The sequence below is a fragment of the Phycodurus eques genome, unplaced genomic scaffold, assembly GCF_024500275.1.
Source record: "Phycodurus eques isolate BA_2022a unplaced genomic scaffold, UOR_Pequ_1.1 contig_106, whole genome shotgun sequence".
NCBI lineage: Eukaryota > Metazoa > Chordata > Actinopteri > Syngnathiformes > Syngnathidae > Phycodurus > Phycodurus eques.
Window position 1 is genome coordinate 1 of NW_026904103.1, and position 10,860 is coordinate 10,860.

At 48.4% G+C, this 10,860-nt stretch overlaps 1 non-coding gene across 1 annotated transcript; it reads left to right on the plus strand.

Moving 5' to 3' along the window:
- The first annotated feature begins 82 nt into the window (after positions 1–82).
- On the plus strand, positions 83–201 carry LOC133398395 (5S ribosomal RNA). The gene has a single exon (XR_009767801.1). It is a non-coding gene; the product is annotated as a 5S ribosomal RNA (ribosomal RNA).
- The last annotated feature ends 10,659 nt before the right edge of the window (positions 202–10,860 follow it).

Here is a 10,860-nt window from a genome sequence, read left to right on the forward strand (position 1 = left end):
CTGTCCTGAGTCTAGCCTCCACTACTCTTTCCCATAACTTCATTACGTGGCTCATCAACTTTATTCCTCGATAGTTGCCACAGCTTACGACCATACTACCCTGAGAATGCCCGATCTCGTCCGATCTCGGAAACTAAGCAGGGGCGGGCCTGGTTAGTACTTGGGTGGGAGACCACCTGGGAATACCAGGTGCTGTAAGCTTTTTCACTTTAGATTCTCGTGGAATCGTTTTCTTATCGGTGGTTGACCGAAATTATAATGCAGTCATCCTCTCTCTTATGATTTATCGTCTCTTTATTAGGAGACAGAATCTTCACGTACCTTCTTTAAACATCCCGTTTCTCCTATTCCGACAGTAAAAATAAAATAAAATCTATACACACATATATCTATATATATGTATATATTTTAGTATCACGTGATACGTCACAATTTTATCACATCAGTGCTTTTAATTGGCTCGAGGCGAAGGATACGAAGGTATGAATTTTTAAATGATACGTAATTATTGCACATTATTGTGTGGACCTCAAAGCGACGGTTTATGAACCCGAACCACTTCCAAGGAATACATTACTGTCAAGTGAATGGCAGTATGAGTTGGAGGAGATGAGATAGAGTAAATTCAATCAGAATCAGCAGAATCACAATCAGAATCCTCTTTATTTGCCGAGTATGTCAGAAACATACAAGGAATTTTTCTCCGGTAGTTGGAGCCCCTCTCGTGTGACAACGGACAGCCATTTGACGGAAAATACTTTGGAGACATAATGACATTAGACCAAAGTACGGAGAGTCACTCAGCAATAAAAGGTTACCGGTAATGTGATCATGTCGATGCAAATTTTGTGTTATTTTTTTGACAATTGTGCAAATGATGCCGAGTCCTCTCGCAATTTAGAACAATTTGAAATGACTGATCAAGCAATAATCTGGTACAGTGACAATTGTGCAAAACGCGCAGAGACTTTGAGAAATGTAAGCAGTATAAAGTGAATTGTAGTGCGATAATCTGGAACAGTGTCCATTGTGCAAATGGTGCAGATACTTGTCAAGCACATGAGTGGCCAGTATTCGGCAACAACAGATATGCAAATTATGCAGAGTGGTGAGACTACTACAGTGAATGCACAAATAATGTATAATTGGCCCGACAGAGATGGGACAACAATCTCAAGACAAATTGGCAGCATGTTACAATGCAATTGTAAGTGAACTGTTTAAGAAGTTCACGGCAAGCGGGACGAAGGTGTTGGAATGTCTGCTAGTTTTAGTTTGCATTGTTCAATAGCACTTACCTGGGGGAAGGAGCTGGAAGAAGACAATTATATATTACTCGTGCACTCACTGTAGTAGTCTCGCCACGCTGCACTATTTGCATATATGTTGTTGACCAATACTGGACACGCATGCTCGTAACATCTGCTCCAATTGCACACTGATTGAAGAGAATCTGCAACATTTGCACAATAAACATTGTCCCAGATTATCGCCCGACTCGCTTGAAGTCTCGGCGCCCTTTGCACAATGGTCATTTCACCGGACTATTGCAATATTAGTCTTTCGAACTGCTCTAAATGTGAGAGGACCCTGCATCTTTTTGCACAATTGTAAAAACATTTTTTATATGCATTACCAGATAACTAGCAACCCTTAATTGCACAGTGACTGTTTTTTGTCAATGTGTTTATGTCTCAAAAGTGTTCTCTGTCAATTGACTGTCTGTTGTCATACTGCAGCGGCTCCAACGACCAGAGACAAATTCCTTGTGTGTTTTTTGGAAATTAATGCAAATAAAGATGATTATGTTTCTGAAGAGTTGGTGACCAGGATCTGGAGGTTCCGAGAGGATTTTGCATGTTCTTGTCTGAGTATTGGCAGTGTGCAAGTTCTCAAATTCTCGAGTGTGTTTACTTTTCAAAATCTATCATCTGATCACACATTTGTAGTGTTGAGAATGAGTTCGCATCATCCACACAAAAAAATCCAAAATAGACCAGAAAACAATTTGAGAATAAAGATGACGCGATCCGCTCGAGATAGATTGAAGCAAAATATGATATTTTTTAAATATAAAATCAGAATCAGAATCAGAATCATCTTTATTTGCCAAGTATGTCCAAAACACACAAGGAATTTGTCTCCGGTAGATGGAGCCGCTCTAGTACAACAGACAGTATATTTACAGAACACTTTGGGGACATAAAGACATAAAGACAGAAAGACATTGACCAAAAACAATTGTGCAAAAAGATGCAGAGTACTCTAGTTGTTTTTCAGGTAACCATGTGGCTTACGGCCATACTACCCTGAGAACGCCTGATCTTGGAAGCTAAGCAGCGGTGGGCCTGGTTAGTACTTGGATGAGAGACTGATTGAGCAATAATCTGGGACAGTGACAATTGTGCAACTGTACTCATTGTTTAGCTTCAAACATGCATTCTGAACTAATATGTATTTTTTTTAACTATTGCAGGATGAAGTCAGTCAAATTCGCAATCTGGAGAGAAGTCGAGTAGTTGTCCATTTACAAATCGACGCTTTCTGAGTTCACTCACCTGAGTGCCCGTTTGAATGCGTTTGACAATGAACAGCACCGAGCATGCTGAAATAAATGTGAGTTCATAAATGACTACATTGGGGCCACTCAAAAGGCAGCGACCTATTTCTGGTCCCCATCTGTTAAAGCCCCTCACATGATCAGCTGAGATCGGGCATTCTCTATGTAGTATGGCCGAAAAGTTGGGATGTCCCAAGGAAAACCACCTAATTTTAGCATTACCACAACCATATAATTGACACACATTTTAAACGATTGCATAAGTGTATTACCACAATATATAAGTATCTTTTATGATTATGCACGCTATTTTACAATGGGTTTGCTTGCAAAACAAACCAATATACCTGTTTAAAATTATAGTCCCAAACAGAGCATGGATAAATCATTACTCACCCAATTACTACACTTCATTTTAATAATAGTTTGTTTTCCTATCTTTGAAGGAGTCTGGGCTTTTTAACGTTTGCGCATATCTTAACATGTCTACACTACAAACAGGGTTTGGAGGGTAACTGTTACTTTAAAGATAGATGGGCAGAGAGATGGATAGATTTGCTTGCTAATGAATAGATAAATAGACGGACGGACGCATAGTTAGCTAACCTTTAGATATAACTGTTTGTTATAAAAAGTGAAATGAAAACTGAAGGTCCGCAACACGGCTTTTAGATCTGGGAATGAGGAGGGCCTGAGGTCAGCCAGGGCCAATTTGGCCCGTGGTATCAAGGAGGCCAAGAGGGAGTACTCCAGGAAGATCGCCCACCGCTTCAGTGACAGCAGTTACACCAGGAGTCTGGGGCGTGGTATTCAGACCATTACGGACTATAAACCCACACCACAGACCTGCAACAGCTCCACCACACTGCCAAATGAGCTAAATGACTTCTTTGCTCACTTTGAGGCAAAAAACAGCACTCCTGCACACAAGACTCCACCCTCCTGGTGACCGAGTGCTGACACTGACCTGGGACAGCGTGAAAAGATCTCTCGACAGGATCAACACACGAAAAGCCGCGGGCCCAGATAACATACATGGTCGTGTTCTGAGGGACTGTGAAGCTGAACTCACAGATGTCTTCACAGACATTTTTAACACCTCCTTGAATCAGGCTGTTGTCCCCACGTGCTTCTAAGCCCCCACCATCATCCCAGTCCCGAAGAAGTCATCTCCCTCCTGCCTCAATGACTACTGTCCGGTGGCGCTCACTCCCATCCTGATGAAGTGCTTCAAGCGGCTAATCATGCACCACATCTTGTCCTCCGCCCCCCCAACCCCTCAACTCCTTGGACCCCTTCCTCACCTGCAAAGTCGTCTGCATTGCGGGGGATGCCACCCATCCATCACACAGCCTCTTCAATCTGCTGCCATCAGGCAGGAGACTGCGGAGTCTCCAGCCCAGGACGAGCCGACTCAGTTTTATTCATAAGGCCTCTCAGGAATCTGAACTCTCTGCCCGCTCTGCCCCCTCAACCTCTTCTGTCCTTTGCCCACCTGAACTCTGACACTCCACAAACATGCGTATGCACACACATTCACGCACCGATTACCGTTCGCAGCCGATTTCCCAGATCGGGTCCCGACATATGTCGGGAACGACAAAACTTCTTGTTGTGTGACATAAGCCACGACAAACGATTTGGCCCGATGACGCCAATGAAGTCTGGCAAATTGGATATTTTTTGGGGATATCTTCCGTGCAGTGTGACATATCAACAACAACGAGTGTGTCCCGTCTCGTTGACCGGTGACACGTTTTCTGCTTCCACCTCTCGGAGAGTGTTTGATTTGACAAGATAGAGCCCAGTGATGGTAAAAGACGGGCTAGGGTGCTATTGGAATAAATGTCGTTGATGGAAGTAGTCTGACATAGTGTCATTGGGAAAGACCAAATGTGTCTTGCAGCCTGATCCAGCCATGACAACCCGAACAGCCCTGTTGCACATACCAACTACAATGACTAGAGAGCAGAGTGGTGCAGCGGAAGCGTGCTTGGCCCATAACCCAGAGGTCGATGGATCGAAACCATCCTGTGCTATCTGGAGCTCGTTCACTGTTATAATATGTCTGCTCATAGGATGTTGTGGAACTGCTGTCATTTAACGTCTTACTCTTCATGAGAAATATTGTGCAATTAAGACTTGTCAACTCATTGGCTGAGGCCCATGGGAAGTGACCCTTTCCTCAATTCACTTCGTACTGACAAAAGAATTTTGTCCTTCATTCATTGTTATGTCAATTTAAAATCACTGAGTCAGTACCCATAAAGGTGGGATGACAGTTCAGCGTGAAAGACAAAGGTAATGACATTAAGGCAAACACTTTCAGGGGAGCTAATATTTTACGGCGACAAGCAAACAGTCCAAACAGAACGGCAAACAGCTCGACCTTTTTGTGGCCAAAAATACGTATTGTCCTAAACGCCTTGTCGGAGCCAATGACAAAATGGTAGGATATTGAAAAGGAAGTGGCAGTTGTGGAATTTGATCCCACGCCTCTTGAGAGACTGTAGCATAAACCCAGCGCCTTGGACCGCTCAGATCCCAGGCCAGCCAAAGGACGTAGTCTCTGCAGCGTGTCCTGGGTCGTCCCTGGGGTCTCCTCCCGGTGGGACATGCTCGGAACACCTCACCGGGGAGGCGTCCGGCAGCCATCCGAATCAGATGCCCCAGCCACCTCATCTGGCTCCTCTCAATGTGGAGGAGCAGCGGCTCTACTCTGACATCCTCCCGGATGACCGAGCTTCTCTCTAAGCTCTCTCTAGTCAGCAAGCAACCATCAAAATCTAAGCAAATAAATGATAACTTCTACAATTTATTTAACACTAAGGGAAAGCCTGGACACCCTGAGGAGGAAACTCATTTCAGCCACTTGTATCCGGGATCTTGTTCTTTCGGTCACGACACACAGCTCGTGACCATAGGTGAGGGTAGGAACGTAGATCAACTGGTAAATTGAGAGCTGCGGCTTTCGGCTTAGCTCCTTCTTTACCACAATGGACCAATACAAAGTCCGCGTCACTGCAGACACCGCACCGATCCGCCTGTCGACCTCCCGTTCCATTCTTCCCTCACTCGTGAACAAGACCCCAAGGTACTTGAACTCCTCCGCTTGGGACAGGATCTCATCCACGACCTGGAGAGGGCACGCCCACCCTTTTCCGACTGAGGACCATGGTCTCAGATTTGGAGGTGCTGATTCTCACCCCAGCCGCTTCACACTCGGCTGCGAACTGCTCCAGTGAGAGTTGGAGTTGGAGGCTTGATGAAGCCAACAGAACCACATCATCAGCAAAAACCAGAGATGCAATACTAAGGCCACTAAACTGGACTCCCTCTACGCCTCGGCTGCGCCTTGAAATTCTGCCCATAAAAGTTATGAACAGAATCCGTGACAAAGCGCAGCCTTGGCGGAGTCCAACCCTCACCAGGAACAAGTCCGACTTACTGCAGGGTATGCGGACCAAACTCTGACTCCGGTCGTACAACTGCCCATATCAGGGGGTTCGGTACCCCATACTCCCAAAGCACCCTCCACAGGACTTCCCGAAGGACACGGTCGAACGCCTTATCTAAGGCCACAAAACACATGTAGACTGGTTGGGCGAACTCCCATGCACCCTCGAGGATCAATTTGTTGTGTAATGGTAATAATACGATTTGGTGAATAAACATTTATGTGGTTTCACTGTTCTAACCGCCCTCTGAGGGAAATCATAACTAAAATGTGGCCCAAGACAAAAATTAGTTTGACACCCCTGGAGAGTATAAAACAGGTAAAATATTCAACATGAATTTGATTTTGTGGCAATGGGAGGCGATCAAAACCATCAGTGTCATGTCACATTGCTGTTAGAAGGAGAAACAAAACGTCTGTTCTGTTTGATAATGACCAGCACAAGCAAGCGCAGTTTTCACCTCACCCCAGATGCTCACAAAGGGGGAGGGAGAAACAGGTAACAACATGCTGCTTCCAATTAGCATTAGAAGTTGACCTCTCAAACAAATGTTGTGTTGTTGTTGATTGTTTTCTGTTCTTCTGTCACGTACGTGGTTAAGGCGAGGGCGAGTAACGCAAGGCAAGAACATGGTGGACCCAATTGCAGGGAAGCAGGGAGGCAAGGCAGGAGTGCGGGAGTCTCAAAATAATATTTAATCTTCAAAAAGGGAAAACTAAACAAAGTCCCACAACAGATACCAATCAAATCAAAGTAACAAAGAAACACTCGAATATCTAAAACTGGAAACAAACTATGACCTGTGAGTAAGACGTGGAATAGAAAGGGAGAATGACACCTGACAATAACATACCACAATGATAAAGACAACTGACGACTATGACATGGCAGAGACATGTGACAACGACAATGAACCGACAAGAACTGAAAGAAACCAGGGAACTAAATACAAACAGATAGACGAGACAACGAGGAACACCTGGACAAGACATGAGTGGCTGGAGAGAGCTGATTGGTCGACACAAAGCAGACGAGAACAGGTGGACACAACAACTTAATGAGCACACGACAAACATGGAACACAGGAAAACATGGAACAAAACTAAACACAACCCAAACCAAAACACAGACCATGACAGTACCCCCCCTCTAAAGGAACGGATCCCAGACGTTCCCCAAACAACAACCAAAAAGTCACCAACCCAGGGTGGGCGGAAGGGGTCCTGGAGGAGGGTACAGAGTCCACCCCTCAGGTCAGTATGGTGGCCATCCAGGCAACCCAGGGTGAGGTGCTTGGCTGAGCGGTTCAGGAGGTCGTCCAGGACGCCAAGCACCAGGGTCTTTACAGGACCATTCAGGCGGACGGCCACGGTGCCGAAGCCAATGGTAATGCAGGGGCCAGGCAATAGGGTTGGGTGGCGGCCGCTGGACGAGCGCCGCCGGAGCGAGGACGGGTGGCGGCCGCTGGACGAGCGCCGCCGGAGCTAGGACGGGTGGCGGCCGCTGGACGAGCGCCGCCGGAGCGAGGACGGGTGGCGGCCGCTGGACGAGCACCGCCGGAGCGAGGACGGGTGGCGGCCGCTGGATGAGCGCCGCCGGAGCGAGGACGGGTGGCGGCCGCTGGACGAGCGCCGCTGAAGCAGGGTCGGGTGGCGGCCGCTGGACGAGAGCCATCGGAGCGGGGTCGGGTGGCGGCCGCTGGACGAGCGCCGCCGGAGCAAGGACGGGTGGCAGCCGCTGGACGAGCGCCGCCGGAGCGGGAACCTGGCGCAGCTGCCGAGGAGCAGGAGCGGGAACCTGGCGCAGCTGCCGAGGAGCAGGAGCGGGAACCTGGCGCAGCTGCCGAGGAGCAGGAGCGGGAACCTGGCGCAGCTGCCGAGGAGCAGGAGCGGGAACCTGGCGCAGCTGCCGAGGAGCAGGAACGGGAGCCTGGCGCAGCTGCCGAGGAGCAGGAACGGGAGCCTGGCGCAGCTGCCGAGGAGCAGGAACGGGAGCCTGGCGCAGCTGCCGAGGAGCAGGAACGGGAGCCTGGCGCAGCTGCCGAGGAGCAGGAACGGGAGCCTGGCGCAGCTGCCGAAGAGCAGGAACGGGAGCCTGGCGCAGCTGCCGAAGAGCAGGAACGGGAGCCTGGCGCAGCTGCCAAGGAGCAGGAACGGGAGCCTGCCGCAGCTGCCGAGGAGCAGGAACGGGAGCCTGCCGCAGCTGCCGAGGAGCAGGAACGGGAGCCTGCCGCAGCTGCCGAGGAGCAGGAACGGGGCCTGCAGTCGCTTCCTCAGCCTGCCGCCATTGAGGTTTGGGAGTAGAGGGTACGGGAGTGGAAGAGTGCACAAGGTCTCGGGAAGCTGAACTAGGAAAAATGGCTGGTACTGAACATGGTGGCTTGGGGGCAGGTTTGACTGGACGTGACTTAATTGGAGCCGTGGAACAACGTGTGGGAACAGGTGAAAAATTAAGTGACTTGTGAACAGGGAAAAAACGAGGGGGCAAAATTTGACCTTTACTTGGGCGCCTCCGTTGGCCACCACGCGGCGGTCCCGGGTAGATGGCCAAACGGGTGCCCAAGAAAAGGTCCGAGGGAAAGGTTTTGGACTCACTGGGGTTGGAAATGGGGAGACGTGACAAAAACTGACGAGGACGGGATAAACTAGGGAAGGAACCAGACAAATCTAAGTCTGTGTCAGAGTCAGAATCAGACAGAAGGTTAACTAAATCGGGGCCATCTTCACAATCAGAAAAATCAGAATCTAAAGAAACATGTGGATGTAAAATAGTAGGGCATGGTGAATAACTAGGACAAGTGGGGGGACCCGATGAAAAGGACAGAAAAGACTGAACGATAGGGCTTACTGGAGGAGGGTAGGTATGGATGGCAGGCTGAGGACGGTGGGAGGCAGTTTGGTGGTGTCCAGGGTGACGCCATCTTCTTCCCGCTGGGTCCTGTTCTGGTCGGTTCATTCTGTCACGTACGTGGTTAAGGCGAGGGCGAGTAACGCAAGGCAAGAACATGGTGGACCCAATTGCAGGGAAGCAGGGAGGCAAGGCAGGAGTGCGGGAGTCTCAAAATAATATTTAATCTTCAAAAAGGGAAAACTAAACAAAGTCCCACAACAGATACCAATCAAATCAAAGTAACAAAGAAACACTCGAATATCTAAAACTGGGTGGAAATAGGGGTGATGAAGAAGTGACGGGTAAGTACGGTATCCAGGAAAGGAACTTGGAGGGACAGATGGTGGTAGACTTTGCAAAAAGGATGCAAATGGCTGTAGTGAACACTTTTTTTTCCAGAAGAGGCAGGAACATAGGGTGACCTACAAGAGTGGGGGGATTACATCATGTGCAGACGATGTAATTTGAAGGACGTTACCGACTGTAAAGTAGTGGTAGGGGAGAGTGTGGCTAGACAGCATAGGATGGTGGTGTGTAAGATGACTCCGGTGGTGGGGAGGAAGATGAGGAAGACAAAGGCAGAGCAGAGAACCATGTGGTGGAAGCTGAGACAGGATGAGTGTTGTGCAGCTTTTCGGAAAGAGGTGAGACAGGCTCTCATGGACAGGAGGAGCTTCCAGAAGACTGGACCGCTACAGCTTGGTGTATCTTCTTGGTGTATCTTCTGGCACGAAAGGAGAGAAGGAGACTTGGTGATGGAACATCACAGTACAGGAAATCATACAAGGAAAAAGGATAGTGAAGAAGAAGTGGGACACCGAGAGGACCAAGGAGGGGCGAAAGGAATACATTGAGATGCGACATATAGCAAAGGTAGAGGTGGCAAACGCCAAACAAGAGGCATATGATGACATGTATTCCAGGTTGGACACTAAAGAAGGAGAAAATAATCTCTACAGGTTGGCCAGACAGAGGGATAGAGATGGGAAGGATGTGCAGCAGGCTCATTTGTTCACATATCAAATAATATGTAAGTATCCCTTTATTGCTTAAAGTGTAATTCACAAAGTCAGGTCACACAGATAACAAGAATCAACGATGCTTGCAATACATCCATCCCTCCATCCATCCATTTTCTGTAACGCTTATCCTCACAAGGCTCGCGGGCAGCCTGCAGCCAATCCCAACGATCTTCGGGGAGGAGGCGGGGTACACCCTGAACTGGTCGCCAGCCGATTGCAGTGCTTGCAATACATAAGTACTAAAGTATTTAACAATTTTGTGTACCAAAAGATTTGGATAACAAAGGCATGGTCTGTTGTAATATTTTGCCATTTTCCCACTGTGTCCACCTGTCGTCATGCTGCTGGAAAGTTGTGCTTCACTGAAAAGATCTGTCAATCTTTGCACATTTCGGTTCACGTCCATTGTGGGGTAGGGGGGCAGAGACGACCCTCTTAGGACTTGTCTAGATTAACAATTGTTGATTACACCAGAAGTCCCTGGTGGTCTAGTGGTTAGGATTCGGCGCTCTCACTGCCACGGCTCGGGTTTGATTCCCGGTCAGGGAACATTAATACTTCATCCTGTTTGGTCAAGTGTTGTTCAACATTGACTATATCGGCCTCATCAAGGACGGTGACGAGTCTGCATATTGACAGGAAGTGGAGCGGCTGGAGCTGAACACGCTTGACTGCAGAGATGATCGTGGACTTCAGGAGGCATCCTTCGCCACAGCTGCCCATCACGCTGTCCAGCTGCCTTGTGTCACCCGTCGAGACCTTCAAGTTCCTGGGAATTACAGTTTCTCAGGACCTGAAGTGGGCGACCAACATCAACTCCGTCCTCAAAAAGGCCCCGCAGTGGATGTACTTACTCCGGTTTCTGAGAAAGCACGGCCTGCCACGGGAGCTGCTGAGGCAGTTCTACACAGCGGTCATCGAATCAGTCCTG